Here is a 23380-nt window from a genome sequence, read left to right on the forward strand (position 1 = left end):
CCCCACCCTCAGCTTAATTTCTGTGCTGCCATCACTCCCCTCCTCCAATGACATCACACCCTCTCCAATGATGTCACAACCCGCCCAGTGACATCACACCCCTCCACCCAATGATGTCACACCTATCCCAATGACATCACACCCTCCCCAATGATGTCATGTCCCCCATGCCGCTCACAAAGCCACAAAATTGCACAAATCGATGACTGCTTTTTAACTTGTAAAAACACGACTGTATGGATAATGACTGAATTGAAATCCAAGCTTACCTCTTGTCGGAGTGACAGTAAAGATGGTCAGTTTTGTGATGTGTGAGCACACATGGAACTTGCTGATGAGCAACGAGATGGAATAATCAGCCAAAGACATTTGAGGGCGGCACGGTGGCACAATGGTTCAAACTGCTGCCTCATAGTGCCAGGCACTCAGGTTCAATTCCTGGCTTGGGTCACTGTCTGTGTGGAGTCTGCACGTTCTCCCCGTGTCTGTGTGGGTTTCATCCCACAGTCCAAAGATGTGCGGGTTAGGTGGATTGGCCATGCTAAATTGCCCCTTAGGTGTCAGGGGAACTAGCTAGGGTTAATGCATGGGGTTATGGGGATAGTAAAGTAAAGTTTATTTATTAGTCACAAGTGAGGCTTACATTAACACTGCAATGAAGTTACTGTGAAATTTGCCACAGTCCGGCACCTGTTTGGGTCAATGCACCAAACCAGCACGTCTTTCAGAACGTGGAGGAAACCGGAGCACCCGGAGGAAACCCACGCAGACACGGGGAGAACGTGCAGACTCCACACAGGCAGTGACCCAAGCTGGGAATTGAACCCGGATCCCTGGCGCTGTGAAGCGGCAGTGCTAACCACTGGGCTACCGTGCCGCCCCATAGGGATAGGGCCTGGGGGATTGTGGTCAGTGCAGGCTCGATGGGCCGAATGACCTCCTTCTGTACTGTAGGATTCTATGATTCTATGACACCACTGCAGTATAGGCCGATGCAGGACAGAATGAGCCAATCCAGCGCAGGAGCAAATGCTCCAATCAGCAAGATGTACACGCTGCCATTCTGTCTATTTCAGGGTCTCATTCAGTTTAAAAAATAAAATGTAACTTCTTCTCACAAAATCAAGGACGTTATTGCCATAAATTCACGTGAGTGGAGTGTCCAGTGAGTCCAAGTCCAATATCAGTAGTTCTGTCTGGCAGGATTCCATTCTTTGTCCTAGAGACTTTCTGAAGGCCAGTCTTGAGAGTGATAGTGGTTACAACTCCCAGCATGTGACCAGCTGCAGCCTTTATATCAGAGCAGCAATTTAGATAGTTTTTCTCCCACACTTTTCTTTTAGAAAGTCAACAATTAAATCATTGTAGGTAAAATCTTGTAAAGACGCACATTCAATCATCAATATTGCTGAACTTGTCAATGGGTCCTGATTCATTGTACGTCATAATTAATGATGAACTCTTTTCAAGACAGGAAAATAACATTCACCGGAAGCTTTTGTGACAGGTATTGTTAAAAATATTTTCAGAATGGTTTCCACATTTGGAAAGATTGCCTGCAAACCATCAGGTACAAATCTGTACAAATCAGCTGGTGATCTCAAAGCAAAGAGCTCATCATTATTAGCGAAGACTTGGATGGATTGCTTTCCTTCATCTTCAAGAAGATTTGTGTTTAAAGACCTCCCGGTAAAATTTACTTAATTTCTTACTGATGTGGCTTTTAGCATCCTCATCCAAATTTATGTCAAAAAGCACACAAAATAAACCAACAATTTTCTTCAGAGATTCACTTCTACTCAAAATAAGGGGAAGCAGATTTAGGACTGAGTTGAGGAGGAAGTTCTTTGCACAAAGGGTTGTGAATCTGTGGAATTCCCTGCCCAGTGAAGCAGTTGAGGCTACCTCACTGAGTGTTTTTAAGGCAAGGATAGATAAATTTTTGAACAGTAAAGGAATTAAGGGTTATGGTGAGCGGGTGGGTAAGTGGAGCTGAGTCCATGAAAGGATCGGCCATGATCTTGTTGAGGGGCTCGAGGGGCCAGATGGCCTACTCCTGCTCCTAGTTCTTATGGTCTTATGTGCTCTGCAATAGCACCATTATTGTATCACAAATAACATTGACAGTCCCAAAGATGATCTTCTCTTTCCCTTTTAAAGTAATTTCATTGTCTTTAGTTTCACTGAAAAATAACTTCCTGCATCTTGTATGCTTCTCCTCATCAGAGGGATCTGGATTTTTTGTTAGTGTTGGTGTCTCTGCTTCCACCGACCTACACTCATTTCAAACTTCCATGACAAAACTTTCAACGTTTTGCAGCGGTTTGCTGACAGTGTTGATTCTTTGATGTAGACAGTTCCACAAAAGAATAAAAGCAGCAAAATCATACTTTGCAAACTTCTCTGCGAAAAGGTTTTCCTTCAGCTTGTACGTGTGGTTTTTCTGAATTTGATGTGGTTATGTCTGATATCCTTTATATCAGCAATGTTTAGTTTCAAAGCCAAAAACAACATTTGCATGATCTGGCCACCTGGTGTCACAAAATCTTTTAACTGTCAAATGTTTTCCAAGCGTGATTGCAACCGATGCGAGGAAACCGAAAAAAGGCATACAAGATTTGAAGAAAGTAAAAAAAACACGTACACCTGCCTCACATGATTCAGCTGCAGATTAAGTTCAAGGAGTGACTGGAACCTGGGATGAATAATGCACAGGGACTTGCATTGTTCAGTCTTGCTTACAGCCCTGATTATTTTCCTGCTACATTTGTGGCATTATCGAAGCTCTGCCCAGGACAATTTTTGATGTCCAAACCTAAATCTGCAAAGATTTCCAAAACAGTTTTCTCCAAACACTCAGAAATGTGGGATTGCAGCTGGACAAAACAGAGAAATCGCTCTACAAACGTCACCATCGCTGGTCAGATATCTTTAAATTAATGTTAGTTGGCCCATTTAACTCACATCAGGTGTTGAATCAACTGTTATGGAATAGCTTTTGGCATTTTTTACTTCATTAGTGAGTTGGTTTCTGAGTCGCTCTGCCACTATCGTGATGAAGTCTTCGTAAGTTCTGTGCATTAAAAAGTTGGTCTTCCCCGAGCCACAATATTGATAGCTTTCCAACTGCTCTTTTGAAAAGCTTATTAAATTCACTGAGATGCTCAAGCAGGCAAAACAATTACCTCTTCGAGTTGACACGGATGACTCATCATGTCCTCTTTGAGGTAGGTCCAAGGAAAACAGCTGTTTATGGCTACAACACATCTCAGTATATTCCTCCAGTAAGAACATTCCTTTCCTTACTGGGGATGGCACGGTGGCACAGTGGTTAGCACTGCTGCTTCACAGCGCCAGGGACCCGGGTTCGATTCCCGGATTAGGTCACTGCCTGTGTGGAGTTTGCGCATTCTCCCCGTGTCTGCATGGGTTTCCTCCGGGTGCTCCGGTTTCCTCCCACAGTCCAAAGATGTGCGGGTTAGGTTGATTGGCCATGCTAAAATTGCCCCTTAGTGTCCTGAGATGCGTAGGTTAGAGGGATTAGTGGGTAAATGTGTAGGGATATGGGGCATATGGCCTGGGTGGGATTGTGGTCGGTGCAGACTCGATGGGCCAGATGGCCTCTTTCTGCACTGTAGGGTTTCTATGATTTCTATGATTTGGCCCATATCCCTTTATACACATCTTACCCATGTAACTGTCTAGATACTTCTTAAAAGACAAAATTGTATCCGCCTCTACTACTACCTCTGGCAGCTTGTTCCAGACAATGACCACCCTCTGTGTAAATAAATTGCCCCTCTGGACACTTTTGTATCTTTCCCCTCTCAACGTAAACTTATGCCCTCTAGTTTTAGACTCCCCTACCTTTGGGAAAAGATATTGACTATCTAGCTGATCTATGTCTCTCATTATTTTATAGACCTTGATAAGATCCCCACAAAGCCTCCTACGCTCCAGAGACAAAAGTCCCAGTCTATCCAGCCTCTCCTTATAACTCAAACCATCAAGTCCCGGTAGCATCCTAGTAAATCTCTTCATAACAGTGACTACATTTAAAAGCACCTGTCTCTATGGCAGCTTCAGGATGGAATGAATCATTAGATTGCACTGTGCCGAAACGCACACTCATCATAGCATTGCTGCATGACCCCATGTAAGCTTTCAGGGGAGTATTGAATATTCGGTTTTGAGAGGGACGATTTTAAGCTCACTGCAAATTCCCTCGGACTCCTCTTCCATTCCTGTGAGCAGCCGGGAGATTGATGTTGGATCCTTGGAGGATAACTCAGGTCAACAGTTGACAAACTAATTCAGAGCCTTTGGGAGCAGAGGAGAAAATGAGAAAAACTTGCATTTATGAGTTGCATTTACGTAACCACAGACATTCCAATTGCAGCCAATGGGCGACTTTCGGAATGGAGTCATTCCTGTAGTGGAGGAAACACGACAGCCAAATTATGCAGAGCAAGATCCCACAGCCAGGAACATGATAGCACCGTAGGGGTCAGATCTCCAACAGTGACGAGACAGAGTACAGGAATGAGACAGAGAATCTGGTGAACTGGTGCGGCAACAATAATCTCTCCCTCAATGTCAACAAAACGAAGGAGATTATCATCGACTTCAGGAAGCGTAAAGGAGAACATGCCACTGTCTACATCAACGGGGATGAAGTAGAAATGGTCGAGAGCTTCAAGTTTTTAGGTGTCCAGATCACCAACAACCTGTCCTGGCCCCTCCATGCCGACACTATAGTTAAGAAAGCCCACCAACGCCTCTACTTTCTCAGAAGATGAAGGAAATTTGGCATGTCAGCTATGACTCTCACCAACTTTTATGGATGCACCATAGAAAGCATTCTTTCTGGTTGTATCACAGCTTGGTATGGCTCCTGCTCTGCCCAAGACCGCAAGAAACTACAAAAGGTCGTGAATGTAGCCCCATCCATCACGCAAACCAGCCTCCCATCCATTGACTCTGTCTGCACTTCCCGCTGCCTCACAAAGCAGCCAGCATAATCAAGGACCCCACACACCCCGGACATTCTCTCTTCTGCCTTTTGTCGAGAAAAAGATACAAAAGTCTGAGGTCACGTACCAACTGGCTCAAGAACAGCTTCTTCCCTGCTGCCGTCAGACTTTTGAATGGACCTACCTCGCATTAAGTTGATCTTTCTCTACACCCTAGCTTTGACTGTAACACTACATTCTGCAGTCTCTCGTTTCCTTCTCTATGAACGGTATGCTTTGTCTGTACAGCGCGCAAGAAACAATACTTTTCACTGTGTGTTAATACATGTGACAATAATAAATCAAATCAGATCAAATCAACGAGACAGCCTGTATTCACGGAGGGAAAGGTCTTGTCCGAGACATTGGGAGAACTCTCCCAAGTACAGCCAAGAGGGCCGAGAGTGCCTCACTGCAATGTTTTAGCCAAAAGGCTGCACGTCTGACAGTGCAGCACTCACTCAGCACTGCACTGCACACATCAGCCTGCATTTTTATACTCATTTTTCTGCAGAAAGGTATGAGCCTTCTGAATCTGGATGGGGCAAAGTTGGCAAGGATTCAAGAGCACTCACTGCAAAGTCAAATATTTCAGTGACACAGAGGGAGCGGGGGTGCCTGTTTTGGAAAAGCAGCTCCCTTTAATTACTGGTTGAGACTGAGTTGCTGCGAAGATAGTATCTCCGTCCAGCTGAAACCAGAACTGATGACACACAGTAACCGCACTCCAATTAACACACTGCATTCAGCACAGGGAGAGGAAACCAGGCTCCAAAACTCGGAACTTTGCTTTGGAGAGCAGAGTAAGACTTCTGGAAGTAAAGTGGCTGTCAACAAGGCAGCTTGAAATCACAAGGGCTCATTGGGGTTGCAAAGTGGACAGTAAATTGTAGCTGTCAGTGTGTGAAATCTGTACACGGTGTCCTCCAGCTGTGAAATCACTCGAGAAATTTATAAACTCTCTCACTGCAAGCTATGTCTGGAGAGATGTCACCTAAATAATGGGGATGGGTCTGTCACTGTATAACACTGGGGTACAGTACTGGTGGGGACGGGTCTGTCACTGTATAACACTGGGGTACAGTACTGGTGGGGATGGGTCTGTCACTGTATAACACTGGGGTACAGTACTGGTGGGGACTGGTCTGTCACTGTATAACACTGGGGTACAGTACTGGTGGGGATGGGTCTGTCACTGTATAATACTGGGGTACAGTACTGGTGGGGATGGGTCTGTCACTGTATAACACTGGGGTACAGTACTGGTGGGGATGGGTCTGTCACTGTATAACACTGGGGTACAGTACTGGTGGGGACGGGTCTGTCACTGTATAACACTGGGGTACAGTACTGGTGTGGACGGGTCTGTCACTGTATAACACTGGGGTACAGTACTGGTGGGGATGGGTCTGTCACTGTATAACACTGGGGTACAGTACTGGTGTGGACGGGTCTGTCACTGTATAACACTGGGGTACAGTACTGGTGGGGACGGGTCTGTCACTGTATAACACTGGGGTACAGTACTGGTGTGGACGGGTCTGTCACTGTATAACACTGGGGTACAGTACTGGTGTGGACGGGTCTGTCACTATATAACACTGGGGTACAGTACTGGGGGGGGGACACATCTGTCACTGTATAACACTGGTACACCACTGGTGGGGACGGGTCTGTGTTTTTGCCAATTTGCATACATCAAACGCCCCAAACAAGAATAGGATGACGACCGCATACTAAGATTACGTGATGTTGATTTGTGAAGGAATATTATCCCAGGACATAGGAAGGAACTCACCTTCTCTTCAAATAGGTTTTTGAAGATTAGGCAGTTTAGGAAGATTAACATCTCATTGGAAAGACAGAGCGATTCGAGAGTGCCGCATTCCCTCTGTGCTAGACCCAAGTGTCGATTGTACAATGAAGTCTCAAGAACATGAGCTTGACTCCAGGACTAAGTCTATAATGGAACATTATGCACTAAGCCAAGCCTGATGTTTCCATCACTCCCTATCCATTGTATCGAGCTTTCTGAACCCATTAACCATCTCCCCCACCATCTTAATGTAGGGCAGGAAAAGACCTGCCATCTTTAAGGGCTTCAATTGTGCCACCATGTCTCTGCGGTAAAGCGAATACAAGATGCAGGGCACACATTGGGACCATTTCCCACCTAACATGTCAAACAAAAACAGGCCTGTAACTGGACCTAAGACCCTCGCCTCCCCTCACACAATTTAATGGACCAAACACCAGATTCAGGCAGGAACCTGAATCAATATGGACTGGACTGGGCCCTGTTGGATCTCTTTCGCTGTCTATTTAGATGAAAAACCAAGCTGCCCGAGTCAAATCTCAGTGTCTTTGCTGTCTTAACCAGGAATCCCGATAGTTTAGGAAATAAATGAGGGCTGCCTCTGGATAATCAGTGTCCCTGTGCTGTTAATGCTGCCTCCAAACTTTGACTTGGCAGCAGAATTATAACACATTCTGATTTTCTTTCCATGAGGCTCTGGAATAGCGGGCTGCAGTGAACACTTGGGAGTCTGTTCCTGAGGGGTGGGATTTCACTGAGTGTGTGTAGTTTAAACATTGCCTGATTGGTGGAGGGTGGGTTGAGCTGAATCTGTCTTCTCCCCAAGCAAACAGCCGACCCTCTTTTGGAAAATTGCATCAGACTGTGAGTCGGAAGTGAGTTTGTTTAACCAGTTCTAAACCCGGCACCACGAGGATTTACCAAGAAGTCAGAGATTGCTGTACCCTGGAGTCAGTTACACACAGACACTTCCAAATTTTTGAACTCCTGCAACTGAAACCAGTCTGAATACTGAAGGGGCATTTTGGACTTCCACTCGAGCAGGTACAGTGTGTTTTGGGGGTTGTTGGGTTATGAGAGTCAGTCAAACAGCTACTGGACATTTTGTTGCAGGCACAGGCATTCCAAGTGAAGCCTTGGGTTTTGGCACTAGTTGCTTCTCTAGTGCTCATACACATGGAGCTTGGCCACACTGCTAGGTTGAATGGGGTCAGATGCAGTTTCCTGAAACTCACATCCTGAGCTGCTGCCTTGCTGGAAGACCAAGGGAAGAGTCAGTATGCACATTCCCAGAGGATTTTAAAGTGCTATTGATAGCCAGAATATCCCCGTCCCATAGGATACTGTCCTGAGCGAGAGGCAGTTGTAACTTGTACACAAGTGACAGGATGAATGTACTGGGTCCATGATAAAATATGATCGAGAATGGGACCCTGACTCACAGGTGTGAAGAGAAGGAGAAGGAACCATAGAATCCCGACAGTGCAGAAAGAGACTATTCGGCCCATCAGGTCTGCACCCACTCTCCAAAAGAACATCCCACCCAGGCCCTCCACTCCACCTTACCCCTATTACCCCACAAATTTACCCTCCACCTAACCTACACACCTTGGGACACTAAGAAGCAATTTAGCATGGCCAATCCATCTAATCTACACATCCTGGGACATTAAGGGGCAATTTAACACGGCCAATCTACCTAACCTGCACCTGGGGAAACAGTTTGCATTTATATAGCGCCTCTCATGGCTTCAGGACATCCCAAAGCACTTTACAGTGACATACTTCCAAAGTGCAGTCACTGTTGTGATGGAAGAAACATGGCAGTCGATGCGTGCACAGCAAGATCCCATAAACAGCACTGTGATAATAGAAAGAAAACATAGAAAAACTACAGCACAAAACAGGCCCTTCGGCCCCACAAGTTATCTGGATAATGTCCAGATTATCTTCTCATTCATGGTGTTAGGGGTTGGAGGATGAACATTGGATCAGAGCATGGGCAGAACTCCCCTATTCTACTTCAAAAGAATGGTGTGGAGTCTCTAATATCTATGAGGGGGCAGACAGGCGTGGGTTTGCAGTGTAGCGTAGCTATGCTTGTGTTCTGTGGCCGGGTTGGAGTTGCTGACTGGGTACGGCTGATCGGTTGCGCTGTCCTATAGGCCGCTGCTCATGGTGTTGGACACATTGCCATTCCATAAGACCATAAGACCATAAGACATAGGAGCGGAAGTAAGGCCATTCGGCCCATCGAGTCCACTCCACCATTCAATCATGGTTGATTTCAACTCCATTTACCCGCTCTCTCCCCATAGCCCTTAATTCCTCGAGAAATCAAGAATTTATCAATTTCTGTCTTGAAGACGCTCAACGTCTCGGCCTCCACAGCCCTCTGTGGCAATGAATTCCACAGACCCACCACTCTCTGGCTGAAGAAATTTCTCCTCATCTCTGTTCTAAAGTGACTCCCTTTTATTCTAAGGCTGTGCCCCCGCGTCCTAGTCTCCCCTGTTAATGGAAACAACTTCCCTACGTCCATCCTATCTAAGCCGTTCATTATCTTGTAAGTTTCTATCAGATCTCCCCTCAACCTCCTAAACTCCAATGAATATAATTCCACGATCCTCAGACGTTCATCGTATGTCAGGCCTACCATTCCTGGGATCATCCGTGTGAATCTCCGCTGGACCCGCTCCAGTGCCAGTATGTCCTTCCTGAGGTGTGGGGCCCAAAATTGCTCACAGTACTCCAAATGGGGCCTAACCAGTGCTTTATAAAGCCTCAGAAGTACATCCCTGCTTTTGTATTCCAAGCCTCTTGAGATAAATGACAACATTACATTTGCTTTCTTAATTACGGACTCAACCTGCAAGTTTACCTTTAGAGAATCCTGGACTAGGACTCCCAAGTCCCTTTGCACTTTAGCATTATGAATTTTGTCACCGTTTAGAAAATAGTCCATGCCTCTATTCTTTTTTCCAAAGTGTACGACCTCGCACTTGCCCACGTTGAATTTCATCAGCCACTTCTTGGACCACTCTCCTAAACTGTCTAAATCTTTCTGCAGCCTCCCCACCTCCTCAATACTACCTGCCCCTCCACCTATCTTTGTATCATCGGCAAACTTGGCCAGAATGCTCCCAGTCCCGTCATCTAGATCGTTAATATATAAAGAGAACAGCTGTGGCCCCAACACTGAACCCTGCGGGACACCACTTGTCACCGGTTGCCATTCTGAGAAAGAACCTTTTATCCCAACTCTCTGCCTTCTGTCTGACAGCCAATCGTCAATCCATGTTAGTACCTTGCCTCGAATACCATGGGCCCTTATTTTACTCAGCAGTCTCCCGTGAGGCACCTTGTCAAAGGCCTTTTGGAAGTCAAGATAGATAACATCCATTGGCTCTCCTTGGTCTAACCTATTTGTTATCTCTTCAAAGAACTCTAACAGGTTTGTCAGGCACGACCTCCCCTTACTAAATCCATGCTGACTTGTCTTAATCCGACCCTGCACTTCCAAGAATTTAGAAATCTCATCCTTAACGATGGATTCTAGAATTTTGCCAACAACTGAGGTTAGGCTAATTGGCCTATAATTTTCCATCTTTTTTCTTGTTCCCTTCTTGAACAGTGGGGTTACAACAGCGATTTTCCAATCCTCTGGGACTTTCCCTGACTCCAGTGACTTTTGAAAGATCATAACTAACGCCTCCACTATTCCCTGCATGAATAGCTAGGAAATAAAACCCAGGTGTCCTACAAGAAGCCTGACCGCCCCCCCTCCCCCTCGCTGCCACCGCGCCCCCCCCCCCCCCCCCCCACCCCCAGGCTGTAGCTGCTGTTTTTAAAAATTTCATTTACAGGATGTGGGTGTCGCTGGCCAGGCCAGTGTTTATCGCCCATCGCTGAAATAAAACAGACAGCCTGGGAGCTCCTCTGCCCTAAGACTTGTTTTCAAATGCTGACCAGTCCTGAATGGGATCCTTAGTGCTGATGTGATTCCAGACACGAACACTGTCGAAACAGGATTCGTCATCCCAGTTAGCTCCAGTCACAAGGCCTCGCTCCCAGGAGGAAGCGACATGCTTTTATCAAAGTTACGAAGGATTCTAGCTCGCAAAGCACAACAGAAATGCTGCTTCAGCAACCTCTCTGCTTCTGGTTGACCTTCCTGTGGAAGCTATGGTCACGCTCGCAGCCATTCTCCATTTAACCCCGTTCCAGCACTGCGGGGGACTGTTTACATTAGAAAATAAGGAAGAGGAGCAATAGGCCATTTGGCCCCTCGAGCCTGTCCCACCATTTCATAATACCATGGCTGGTCTTTTACCTCAACTATCCCCATATCCCCGATTCCCTCCATGTCCAAAAATCTATCCATCTCTGTCTTGTAAGTATATTTTAGTGAGACTTAGGAACAGGAGGAGCCCATTAAACTCTTTGAGCTTGTTTCACCGTTCAATTAGATTGCTAACGCTATCCTAATTGTATCGTAACTCCATTGGTTCCATAAACCATAATGCCTTTCACCAACCACAATCTCTCAATCCAAGTTGTGAAATTTTGTATTGATTCTTAGCTCTTTGGGGGCAGAAAATAAGGGCCCGGATAGCTCAGTCAGTAGTGCATCAGGCTTTTAATCTGAGGGTTCAGGGTTCAAGTCCCTGTTCGGGCATTCATTTTATGGATGGCACAGTGGCACAGTGATTAGCACCGCTGCCTCACAGCTCCAGAGACCTGGGTTCGATTCCCGGCCTGGGTCACTGTCTGTGTGGAGTTTGTACGTTCTCCCTGTGTCTGCGCGGGTTTCCTCCGGGTGCTCCGATTTCCTCCCACACCCCAAAGATGTGCAGGGTTAGGTGCATTGGCTGTGCTAAATTGCCCCTTAGTGTCCCGGGATGCGTAGGTTAGAGGGATTAGCAGGTTTAATATGTGGGGTTACGGGAATAAGGCCTGGGTGGGTTTGTTGTCGGTGCGAATGTGATGGGCCAAATGGCCTCCTTCTGCACAGTAGGGTTTTGATGATTCTATGATGAATTCCAGGTTTTCTCTCCGCTTTGTGTGATGAAGTGCTTCCTGACATCATCCGTGACGACCTGCCTGGAATTTTAAGATGAAATCCCTAAACTCCCCAATTTAGAATATTTCTTAGCAACTTCCAGTCCGGCTGGTGGAAGTTTTGAATGTGGGGGACCTCCACATCACCTGACTAATACTTTGATTCATTTGTGGAAATGTTTAAAATTGAACAGGTGTATGCTATTAAACCATGCAGTCTGCGGTTTAGAATGAGACCAATGGGTCCTGGCAGCATGTAATACATAACAGATTGTCTTAGGATGTTTAACAGCATCTGTACCGGGGTATATGAGGGGTCTGTACCAGGGTATATGAGTGGGTCTGTACCAGGGTATATGAGTGGGTCTGTACCAGAGTGTATGAGAGGATGTGTACCAGGGTATTTGAGAGGGTCTGTACCAGGGTGTATATGAGGGTTGGTACCACAGTGTATGAGAGAATCTGTACCAGAGTATTTAAGAGGATCTGTACCAGGGTGTAAGGAGGTTCTGTTGCAGGGTATCTGAGTGGGCCTGTACCAGGGTGTACAAGAGGGTCTGTACTGAGATATTTAAGAGGGTCTGTAGCAGAGTGTAACGAGGTTCTGTATCGGGGTATTAAAGAGGGTCTGCACCAGGGTGTAAAGAGGGTCTTTACCAGGGTATCTGAGTGGGTCTGTACCAGGGTGCACAAGAGGGTCTGTACCACGGTGTAATGAGGTTGTTTACCAGGGTATTTAAGAGGGTCCATACCAGGATGTGAAGAGGTTCTTTATCAGGGTATCTGAGTGCTTCTGTACCGGGGTATTTAAGAGGGTTTGTACCAGGGTGTGAAGAGGGCCTTTACCAGGCTATCTGAGTGCTTCTGTACCAGGGTGTAACGAGGTTCAGTACCGGGGTATTTAAGAGGGTTTGTACCAGGGTGTGAAGAGGGCCTTTACCAGGCTATCCGAGTGGGTCTGTACTGGGGTGTAACGAGGTTTTTTACCAGGGTATCTGAGTGGGTCTGTACCGGGGTGTAACGAGGTTCAGTACCAGGGTATCTGAGTGGGTCTGTACTGGGGTGTAACGAGGTTTTTTACCAGGGTATCTGAGTGGGTCTGTACCGGGGTGTAACGAGGTTCAGTACCAGGGTATCTGAGTGGGTCTGTACTGGGGTGTAACGAGGTTTTTTACCAGGGTATCTGAGTGGGTCTGTACCGGGGTGTAACGAGGTTCAGTACCAGGGTATCTGAGTGGGTCTGTACTGGGGTGTAACGAGGTTTTTTACCAGGGTATCTGAGTGGGTCTGTACCGGGGTGTAACGAGGTTCAGTACCAGGGTATCTGAGTGGGTCTGTACCGGGGAGCATGAAGTGAGGAGGGAGGTTTGAGATTGTGACATGTTAAGCAGGTCTTAACTTGTGGTAAACATTAACGATGGAGGAGGTATCTGTGTTGAGAGGAATCAGTGAATCAGCAGAATCTTTGGGTTTGCAAATTCCCAGCATGCCAGATGTTAAATAACCTTGGGGCCAATATTTTCAGTCTCCCACAGAACTGAGGCCAGACAGGTTTGTAAAGTCGAGAAGAAATTGTAAAACCTCAGTAAATGAAGGGAGGGGAATTACTCCATTATCAGTACTTGTGTTTTTTCTGTTTTATTTTTAATGAAAAGGCAGTTTGGAAACTTTTGTAAGCAGGAGGTGAGCAGCGAGTGATCTTCAGTGAAGTCAGTCAGCTCCAGTATCCTGGCCGACAAGACTGAGGGAGTGCTGCACTGTCACCGCAGGCAACTTTCAAATGAGGTGATGAACCAAGGCCCTGCCTTCCCTCTCAGGGGAGCAGGAGAGTTCTCCCTCGTGTCCTGGTTAATATTTATCCCTCAACCAACATCACTGAATCTGATTATCTGGTCACTATCACATTGCTGTTAGTGGGATCTTGCTGTGTACACATTGATTACTGCATTTCCTACAGTGACTTCAAGAAGGTACTTTATTGGTTGTAAAGTGCTTTGGGACGTCCTGAGGTTATGGAGCATGCTGCATAGATGCATAACAAGTGATAAGGCTATTTAAAAGAAGCATGTGGGATACCGAGCATGAACAAAGAACAAAGAAAATTACAACACAGGAATAGCCCCTTCGGCCCTCCAATCCTGCACCGACCATGCTGCCCGACTGAACTACAACCCCCTACCCTTCCGGGGACCATATCCCTCTATTCCCATTCTATTCATGTATTTGTCCAGACGCCCCTTAAAACTCACTGTCGTATCTGCTTCCACTACCTCCCCCGGCAGCGAGTTCCAGGCACCCACCACCCTCTATGTAAAAAACTTGCCTTGTACATCTCCTTCAAACCTTGCCCCTCGCACCTTAAAACGATGCCCCTTAGTAATTGACTCTTCCACCCTGGGAAAAAGCTTGAATAGATGAATAGAGAGATAGAGTACGAAACAAGGAAGTTATAATCAACCTTTATAAATCATTGGTTAGACCTCAGCTGGAGTATTGTGTCCAGCTCTGGGTGCCACACTATAGGAAGGATGTGAACACATTGGAGAGAGTGCAGAAGAGGTTTACAAGAATGGTTCCAAGGATGGGAAACTTCAGTTATGAGGATGGATTGGAGAGGTTGGGACTGTTCTCCTTGGAGAGAAGAAGGCTAAGAGGAATTTTGATAGAGATGTGCAAAACCATGAGGGGGCTGGACAGAGTAGTTAGGGAGAAGCTGTTCCCACTCGTAAAAGGATTGAGAACGAGAGGATACAGATTTAAAGTGATTTGCAAAAGAAGCAAAACATTTTCACACAGCGCGTGGTTCAGGTCTGGAATGCACTGCCCGGAAGTGTGATGGAGGCAGATTCAATTGAGGCATTGTGGTGAACCATCGTTGGTTCCCACTGTGGATTGTTCTAATGTTGTTGTTGGGCGAGGGTGGGATTGATACACCTGTGGTTGTAACTGTTGTGGCACATCCCAGTCGGGCTCCGCCTCCTGGGAGAGGTATAAGACCCCCTGCTCGGGCGGGACCTCTTCAGTCTGGGATAGTGTGTTAAAGTTCTGATAGTTCCATTGTTAGTTAATAAAAGCCTTCTTTTACCGAAGCTTTGTGCCTCGTGTCCAATTGATGCGCATCAGGCATACAAGGTGATTACTTCAATAGAAACAATGTGCAGGGTTCCATTTGATTTGATTTGATTTATTATTGTCACATGTGTTAACATACAGCGAAAAGTGTTGTTTCTTGCACCCTATACAGACAAAACATACCATTCGTAGAGAAGGAAAGGAGAGAGTGCAGAATGTAGTGTTACTGTCATAGCGAGGGGAAAGGTAGGGAAATGGCACTAAGTTTGGAGAGCCAATACTGACGCAGTGGGCCAAATGGCCTCCTTCTGCACCATTGCAATTCTCTGCTACTGATTTTGATGATAACGAGAAGTTGTTTACAGGTCAGGTCAGTTGGAGGTCGAGGACACAGATTTAGGATAATTGGAAATGGGGCAGAGGCAACATATGTGAACATTTTTACGTGGTGAATGTAATGATGTGGAATGCACTAATTGTAAGGGTGGTGGAAGCAGATTCTACAATAACAACTTACATTTAAATAGCACATTCAACATAGTCCAACATCCCAGGATGCTTCATAGGAGATTTTAGGACAAAGAGGACAAACCTTTTGTCAAAGAGGTGGGGTGTTAAGGTAGGAAGCGAGCTGGGGGTGGCAAGGGGAGAGGGGGAAGAGAGGGAAATCCAGATTTTAGGCGGCTATGGCTATTGGTTGCCAATGGTGGGGTGAATGGATGACCAAAAAAGGTCGTGAATGTAGCCCAATCCATCACGCAAACCAGCCTCCCATCCATTGACTCTGTCTACACTTTCCGCTGCCTCGGCAAAGCAGCCAACATAATTAAGGACCCCACGCACCCCGGACCTTCTCTCTTCCACCTTCTTCCGTCGGGAAAAAAATACAAAAGTCTGAGGTCACGTACCAACCGACTCAAGAACAGTTTCTTCCCTGCTGCTGTCAGACTTTTGAATGGACCTACCTCGCATTAAGTTGATATTTCTCTACACCCTAGCTATGTCTGTAACACTACATTCTGCACTTTCTCCTTTCCTTCCCTGTGAACGGTATGCTTTGTCTGTATAGGGTGCAAGAAACAATACTTTTCACTATATGCTAATACATGTGACAATAATAAATCAAATCAAATCAAATCAAATCAAGTGATGAAAACTGGGGATGTGGCAGAGAGCAGACACAGGAAAGCTCAGACATCTGGGTGGGTCATAACGCTGGGGCTCATTACCGAGATAGGGCGGGATTATCAATTTGTAACTTTCAAAAGGCAATCGGAGAACTCATAGGATTTTACAATTTCACAATTCTAACCGGCTTTTTGGTTAAGCAACTCAGTTGATCCTGGTTTCCTGTTCTTTCTTCGTGGTTTTGTAAATGCTTTTGTTACGTATTTTGGCTCACTGTAACGCCCTACTGTGTTAATGGATACAAGGAAGTATTCTCACAAACTTTGACCCTATTTGTGTGCATGTGTGCTTTTGACCTAATGAGATGTCGAGCGGGAAACAGCGAAAAGCAGCAGACATGAGAGAGAACACACATCACAGGTAAAGTTCATTTCCGTTTCTACCAAAGCCTCTTGAGTATCATGTCTCCAAATCCACAACAAAGCAGGCAATGAGGATAACAAACATCCATTTGCTGAACCACTCAAAAGAAGAAGTTTAAGAAGAAAAGTCAGAAGGAAAAATGACGCAGACCTAGTGTGGACGTGAATAAAGGATACTCTAAAAACCGATTTCAGCTCAAATCAGTACCTAGTGTGAATGAGGCAACTGAAATAGCTGCTGGAAACATGGCTGCAGAAATCTGCACGAGTGGAAAATGACGGGAGTTTTCAGCATTGTCGGATCTTTTGATGAAATGATGGAGATCTTATACGGAACGCTTTGACTATTTTGTGCTGGTGAACAAAATAGATGAAGATTTTATGGTGCCCACTTTCCTGAGTGTGATGCGAGGAAAGACTTTTAATCTCCTCCGCAACCTGATAAGCCAGGCACTAAACCGTACAAGCAGATTCTGGAAATTTTGCAAGCAAGTTTTTCACCAAAACCCTTGGTGATGCAGAACACTTTAGATTCCATCAAATAAATCAAGAGGAGGGGGAGTCAGTCAGTGCTTAAAGGCCTTGCAGAATATTGTGGGTTTGGGGACGTGCTTAATGATACCATGCGTGACAGACTTGTTTGTGGTCTATGCAATGAAGCAACTGAAAGGAGTTATTTCGGGGAAGAAATGCTTGGTGCTGGTGGCTGGGGCTGTGCCCCGGTGACACAGTGGCTAGTCTGATTAGCGATTGGCACAGAGCCCGTCTCTATGGAGATACTTCCTGTCTCTCTCAGATTGTAGTCACCCCCCCACCCCCTCCCCCGCCATCAGCATTCTGCCTTTATATGGGCTCAATACTCCAACATCCTCCCTCCACCTACATCACTGAAAATAAACATGCCATCTGGCCGTTTATCAAATTGCTGTTTTGCTGTGCGCAAAAGTGACGACTAAAAACATTCGCCATTTTTTGAAGTTATTTAATTGGCTGCTAAGCATTTTAGGATGTGAAAGATCCTGTATAAATACAAGTTAGAACATCTGAAACATTAACTCTGTTTCTCTCTCCACAGACGCTGCCAGACCTGCTGAGCTTTTCCAGCATTTTCTGTTTTGTTTCAGACTTCCAGCATCCACAGTATTTTGCTTTTACTAAATACAACCTAGGCCTTTCGTACTTTCCTTCCTTTTTCCTTTCTTTTTTTTTCTTTCTACCCTTCTTTCGCAATTTATTTCCTTTTCTCATTCCGTCTTTCTTCCAGTTTCCTGAATAATGGCCGGAATTCTCCGACCTCGCTCGTGGCTAGGATTATCCGATCTCGCTGCTGTAAGCGGAGATTTGGCTGAGCGCCATGTTTTCCGTTCTCGCTGGCAGGGGTAGCGAGGCGGGCGAGACTGGAGAATTCTGGCCAATATTTATCCCTCAATCTTGTTTGTTGCGGTGTTTGGTATAAATTGGCTAGCATCTTTCTTACGTTGCCACCTGTCTTTTTTCGTGTCCCGCACTCTGCAGCTGGTGATAAATACCCCGGTTCGGAGGTGGGATGTACCCTTGCGATTTTCCCAATTCGGCAGCTCCTGCTGGAAATGGATGGTGGGAGAGGGCGGGATCTGGGAGTCGGGGAAGTGAAGAGGTTTAGGCAAAATCTTCAACAAAATTTATACCCTTCTTTCCCACAGCAGCCTGTTTCAATCTCTCGTGTCAGTGTTTTTCCTCAGTGCAGCCTTCAAACAGCCCTTATCAATGTCACCAAAACCTCATAAACCTCTTCAACATCCCAACTCTCTCTCTTCTCTCTGTGGATTCTCCTAAACTAGGCTTCTTGTCGACATTACTTCCTTCTCAGATCACTCAAATGCTGTTTGATTACTTTCCTGTGAACCACCTTGAGTCTTCTTCCCTATTATAGTTGCTATATAAATGCAAGTTGTTGTAGTGTGTTCCAGGGTTCAGGCTGGGAAGAGGGGAGAGCAGACATCTACAGGTGTGGGATGGGTTGCTACCTAAATCCTTCCTCCTCCTCCTACCTATCTCCCACTTCCTGAACTTTCCTCTCTCCTCTTCCTCCTATCCTCCCTTTCCTCCTCCTCCACACACCTACGGGTCTCTGGATTACTAGTCCAGTGAGAATACCACCGTGTCACTGCCTCCTCATAATCCCCAGGACATTGCTATGAGGAAAAATCTGGGGAGGAAATCATTGAGACCTTAAATAAAATGACATTCTTTTAATTTTCTTTGACCAATTTTGGTTTAGATATAAAATTATTGAAGATAAGGGGGGGTAGCACAGTGGTTAGCGCTGCTGCCTCACAGCGCCAGGTACCCCAGTTCAATTCCCGGCTTGGGCCACTGTCTGTGTGGAGTTTGCAAGTTCTCCCTTGTCTGCGTGGGTTTCCTCCGGGTGCTCTGGTTTCCTCCCACAGTCCAAAGATGTACGGGTTAGGTGGATTGGCCATGCTAAATTGCCCCCTAATGTCAGGGGGACTAGCTCGGGTAAATGCGTGGGGCTAAGGGGATAGGGCCTGGGTGGGATCGTGCTTGATGCAGGCTTGATGGGCCAAATGGCCTCCTTCTGCACTGTAGGATTCTATGATTCTATGAGGGTAAAGGGCTGTTTGACCAGATAGGATGGTTGGAGATGGGAGGACGTCTCCCCTCCCTTCACTCCACCATGGGTGGTCTGCCTAGGCTCCATCGCTCTGGAATTCCCAAAACTTTCCATCTCTCTCCCTTCTTAAGAAACTCCTTAAAATCTACTTCTTTGATCAAGCTTTGGCCACTTGTCCCAATGGGGTGGAATCAAGTAGGGTGAGAGGAGGCCCTCATGTGAAGCATAGTCACCAGGATAGACCAGTTGGGCCAGATGTCACTGGACGAGTAATGCAGAAACCAAGAGCAAGATCTGGAAGCCAGGTTCAAATCCCCCTCGGCAGATGGTGAAATTTGAGTGCAACAAAAATCTCGAACGCAAAGTCTAATGGATACATGATGTAACTTGATGTAAGTCTTTAATAACTCAGTGTTGGTTTGACCTGTTTTATGTTCCTGTCAATAGCCTCGGGGCAAATTTCCACATTAAGTGTTACTGTGTAAAAATAAGTTATTGAAATGATACTCAGACAAGCCCTTTCCATTGCCTAAACCGGTTCTCCTCAGTCAATCATAGAATCATAGAATCCCTACAGTGCCATTTGGCCCATCGAGTCTCCACCAACCACATTCCCACCCAGGCCCTATCCCCATAATCCCATGCATTTACCCTAGCTAGTCCTCCTGACACTAAGGGGCAATTTAGCATGGCCAATCCATCTAACCCGCACATCTTTGGACTGTGGGAGGAAACTGGAGAACCCGGAGGAAACCCACGCAGACACGAGGAGAATGTGCAAACTCCACACAGACAATGACCCAAGCCAGGGTTGAACCCGGGTCCCTGGCGCTGTGAGGCAGCAGTGCTAACCTCTGTGCCACCGTGCCACCCCAATTACACTCATGGTTTCAAAGAGAAGTTGCAAAAGCACATGGGGAAGAAAGGAATAGAATCATCGAATCAGACATTACATAAGAGGCCCTTCGGCCCATCGAGTCTGCACCAACACATTAGAAACACCTGAACTCCCACCTAATCCCATCTGCCAGCACTTGGCCCACAGCCCTGAATGTTATGATGTGCCAAGTGCTCATCCAGATACTTTTTAAAGGATGTGAGACATCCTGCCCCCACCACCCTCCCAGGTAGCGCATTCCAGACCGTCACCACCCTCTGGGTAAATAAGTTTTCATCACATCCCCCCCTGAACCACCTGCCAGAGTGGTGGCACGGTGGCATAGTGGTTAGCACTGCTGCCTCACAGCGCCAGGGACCCGGGTTTGATTCCTAGTTTGGGTGACTGTCTGCGCGGAGTCTGCACGTTCTCCCCGTGTCTGCGTGGGTTTTCCCCGGGTGCTCCGGTTTCCTCCCACAGTCCGAAAGACGTGCTGGTTAGGTGCATTGATCATGCTAAATTCACCCTCAGTGTACCCGAACAGGTGCCGTTGTGTGGTGACTGGGGGATTTTCACAGCAACTTCATTGCAGTGTTAATGTAAAACTACTTGTGACACTAATAAATAAATAAATAAATTATACATTGACAGGGCAAGATGGAGAGGACTGGAAAGATGTTTGATCAGAGGCTTACCACTGGCAGTGGGGCTGAATGGTCTCTTTCTGTGCTGTAGACTCAGTATAACACAAAGTAGCCCTGTGCACGAGCATCGCACCTTCCTTCCCTAACCTAATCTGCAGGCTCCAAGAAGCAACCCCATCCAAGTCCAGCTGGGGGTGAGGGGGAGAGGAGTAGTGGCACAGTGGTTAGCACTGCTGCCTCACAGCACCAGGGACCCAGGCTCGATTCCTGGCTTCGGTCACTGTCTGTGCAGAGTTTGCACGTTCTCCCCGTGTCTGCGTGGGTTTCCTCCGGGTGCTCCGGTTTCCTCCCACAGACCAAAATTGTACAGGTTAGGTGGATTGGCCATGCTAAATTGCCACTTAGTGCCGAATAATTAAATCATTAAATACGTGGAGCTACGGGGACAGTGCAGATGATTCTATGTGGAAGATGCAGTCAGCCACACTAAAGAAGGCTATGGCTGCCGAGTTACACTGGGAGGCTGGAGCCAGTCAGTCAGAGCTCTGTGTAAATACAGCAACAGGCAGGCACCGAAATACATTCTGCACCAGTGAAGCGAGGGTTAAATTTTCCATGCTTGCTTTCACCTCGGTTAAATGCTGCAGCATCTTCGTGCAACTTACTTGGATCGGAAATCGGGGAGTGACAACTGCACCGATCTGTGAACATGCAATTGTACGATTGTAGAGAGGGTGTGTGAGCCGGAGAGCCAATAAGAATGTCTCTTGAATAGTTCGACCCATTGGCATGCCTCCGGGGCCCTGGGGGGGGGGGGGTACAGACCTTTCACTTCCTTTGCGGTTTGAAGTTTGTGAGGGCTGAACAGTTTCGTTGACGAGTGGCTTCAGTTAAAGAAGCTCAGATTATCAGCGCGGCCTTTCCTTTTTCTTTTAATCTCCTTTGCGAGTTCGATCCGTTCAGTAACAAACCCAGCTCCTGCCCTGTGTCCATTGCAAACAGATGTCATCGGAACTTTGTGAATAATGGAGGATTCCTTCACATGACCGCTTGATTTCTAAGGGTCATCAACAACCCCCCACCCCCCCACCCCACCCCCTCCCCCACTCTGCCATCTCTCTTCCCTCAGTCAGATTGTTGTGGGTTCAAGTCCCACTCCAGATTTACTCCAGATGTCCAAGCCGAGACTCCCAGTGCAGTACTGAGGGAGTGCTGTTGGCGAGGGTGAGACCCATAGGGTCGTAGTGCCCCTACAGTGCTGAAGGAGGCCATTCGGCCCATCGAGTCTGCACCGACCACAATCCCACCCAGGCCCTATTCTTGTAACCTCACACTAAGGGGCAATTTAGCATGGCCAATCCACCTAACCCGCACATCTTTGGAGTGTGGGAGGAAACCGGAGCACCCGGAGGAAACCCATGCAGACACCGGGAGAATGTGCAAACTCTTGTGTGACCCAAGCTGGGAATTGAACCCGGGTCCCTGGCGCTGTGAGGCAGCAATGCTAACCACTGTGCCGGGTGATGCCCCACTGTGCCACCGTGACTTTTTAAAATTTCATTCCACGGGACGTGGGCGTTGCTGGGTCAGCATTTATTGCCCATCCCTAACTGCCCTCCATTTCAGAGGACATTTGAGAGTCACCCACATTGCTGTGTGTCTGGAATCATATGTCGACCAGACGAGGTAAGGACAGCAGATTCCACATGAGTGACCCAGATGGGTTTTCACAACCATTAAACCAATTTTAATGAACTGTGAACTGGAGACTGGGAGTGTGCCATCATTCCCAAACTGCCTCTGTTGGTACTGCAGAATCTTTATCCCTCCTCTGGTTCTCTGCTGATCCTGGTTTTTCTGTATCTCCACTCAGTTTACTCAGCTCGGGGGTGGCGCGGTGGCACAGTGGTTGGCACTGCTGCCTCACAGAGCCAGGGACCCGGGTTCAATTCCCGGCTCGGGTCACAGTCTGTGTGGCGTCTGCACATTCTCCCCGTGTCTGCGTGGGTTTCCTCCAGCTGCTCCGGTTTCCTCCCACAGCTAACTGATAGGCTGTTGACATCTGACCATTGAACACGTATGTGCCCATGCAGCGATGCTGTTGTGTGGCCCTCCAGAGAGATGATGGATAACGTCCTGGTTAGGTGCATTGGCCGTGCTAAATTCTCCCTCAGTGTACCTGAACAATCGCTGGAGTGTGGCGACCAGAGGATTTTCACAGTAACCTCATTGCAGTGTTAATGTAAGTGTACTTGTGACTAATAAATAAGCTTTAACTTTGATTCTGTAACCCTGGAATCCCTAGCCTAACCAAAATCGATCATATCAGGGTACCCATGATGTGGACTCGAGTCCATGTGCTGTGGATCACTCATCTGATGAAGGAGCTCCAAAAGCTTGTGCTACCAAATAAACATGTTGGATTTTAACCTGGTGTTGTGAGACTTCTTGCTGTACCAGGATACCAGCTGCTAACTGATAGGCTGTTGACATCTGACCATTGAACACGTATGTGCCCATGCAGCGATGCTGTTGTGTGGCCCTCCAGAGAGATGATGGATATGAAGCGAATAATCCCCTTAGGTGGGGGAGGGGTCTTCGTCTGGTGCCCTTCCGCTGCTAACTGTGAAGGCCAATCCCTGACAGGCAGGTTCTCCACGGGCAGATTAAGCTACCAAGTGATGTTGTGGCTTGTTGGTTTTGACATTGGTGCCTGCTACGGCAGCCTCTGGTC

At 46.9% G+C, this 23380-nt stretch overlaps 1 protein-coding gene and 1 non-coding gene across 2 annotated transcripts in view; both read left to right on the forward strand.

Moving 5' to 3' along the window:
- The first annotated feature begins 7669 nt into the window (after positions 1–7669).
- LOC144511755 (monocarboxylate transporter 1-like) overlaps positions 7670–23380 on the forward strand; it is a 54015-nt gene continuing 38304 nt past the window's right edge. Inside the window, exon 1 of the mRNA XM_078241999.1 lies at positions 7670–7872. The gene's annotated coding sequence lies outside the window, so the exon portion shown is untranslated. The remainder of the gene's footprint in view (positions 7873–23380) is intronic.
- trnak-uuu (transfer RNA lysine (anticodon UUU)) lies at positions 11434–11506 on the forward strand. The gene has a single exon. It is a non-coding gene; the product is annotated as a tRNA-Lys (tRNA).

Source organism: Mustelus asterias, chromosome 25 (genome assembly GCF_964213995.1).
Source record: "Mustelus asterias chromosome 25, sMusAst1.hap1.1, whole genome shotgun sequence".
Lineage (NCBI taxonomy): Eukaryota > Metazoa > Chordata > Chondrichthyes > Carcharhiniformes > Triakidae > Mustelus > Mustelus asterias.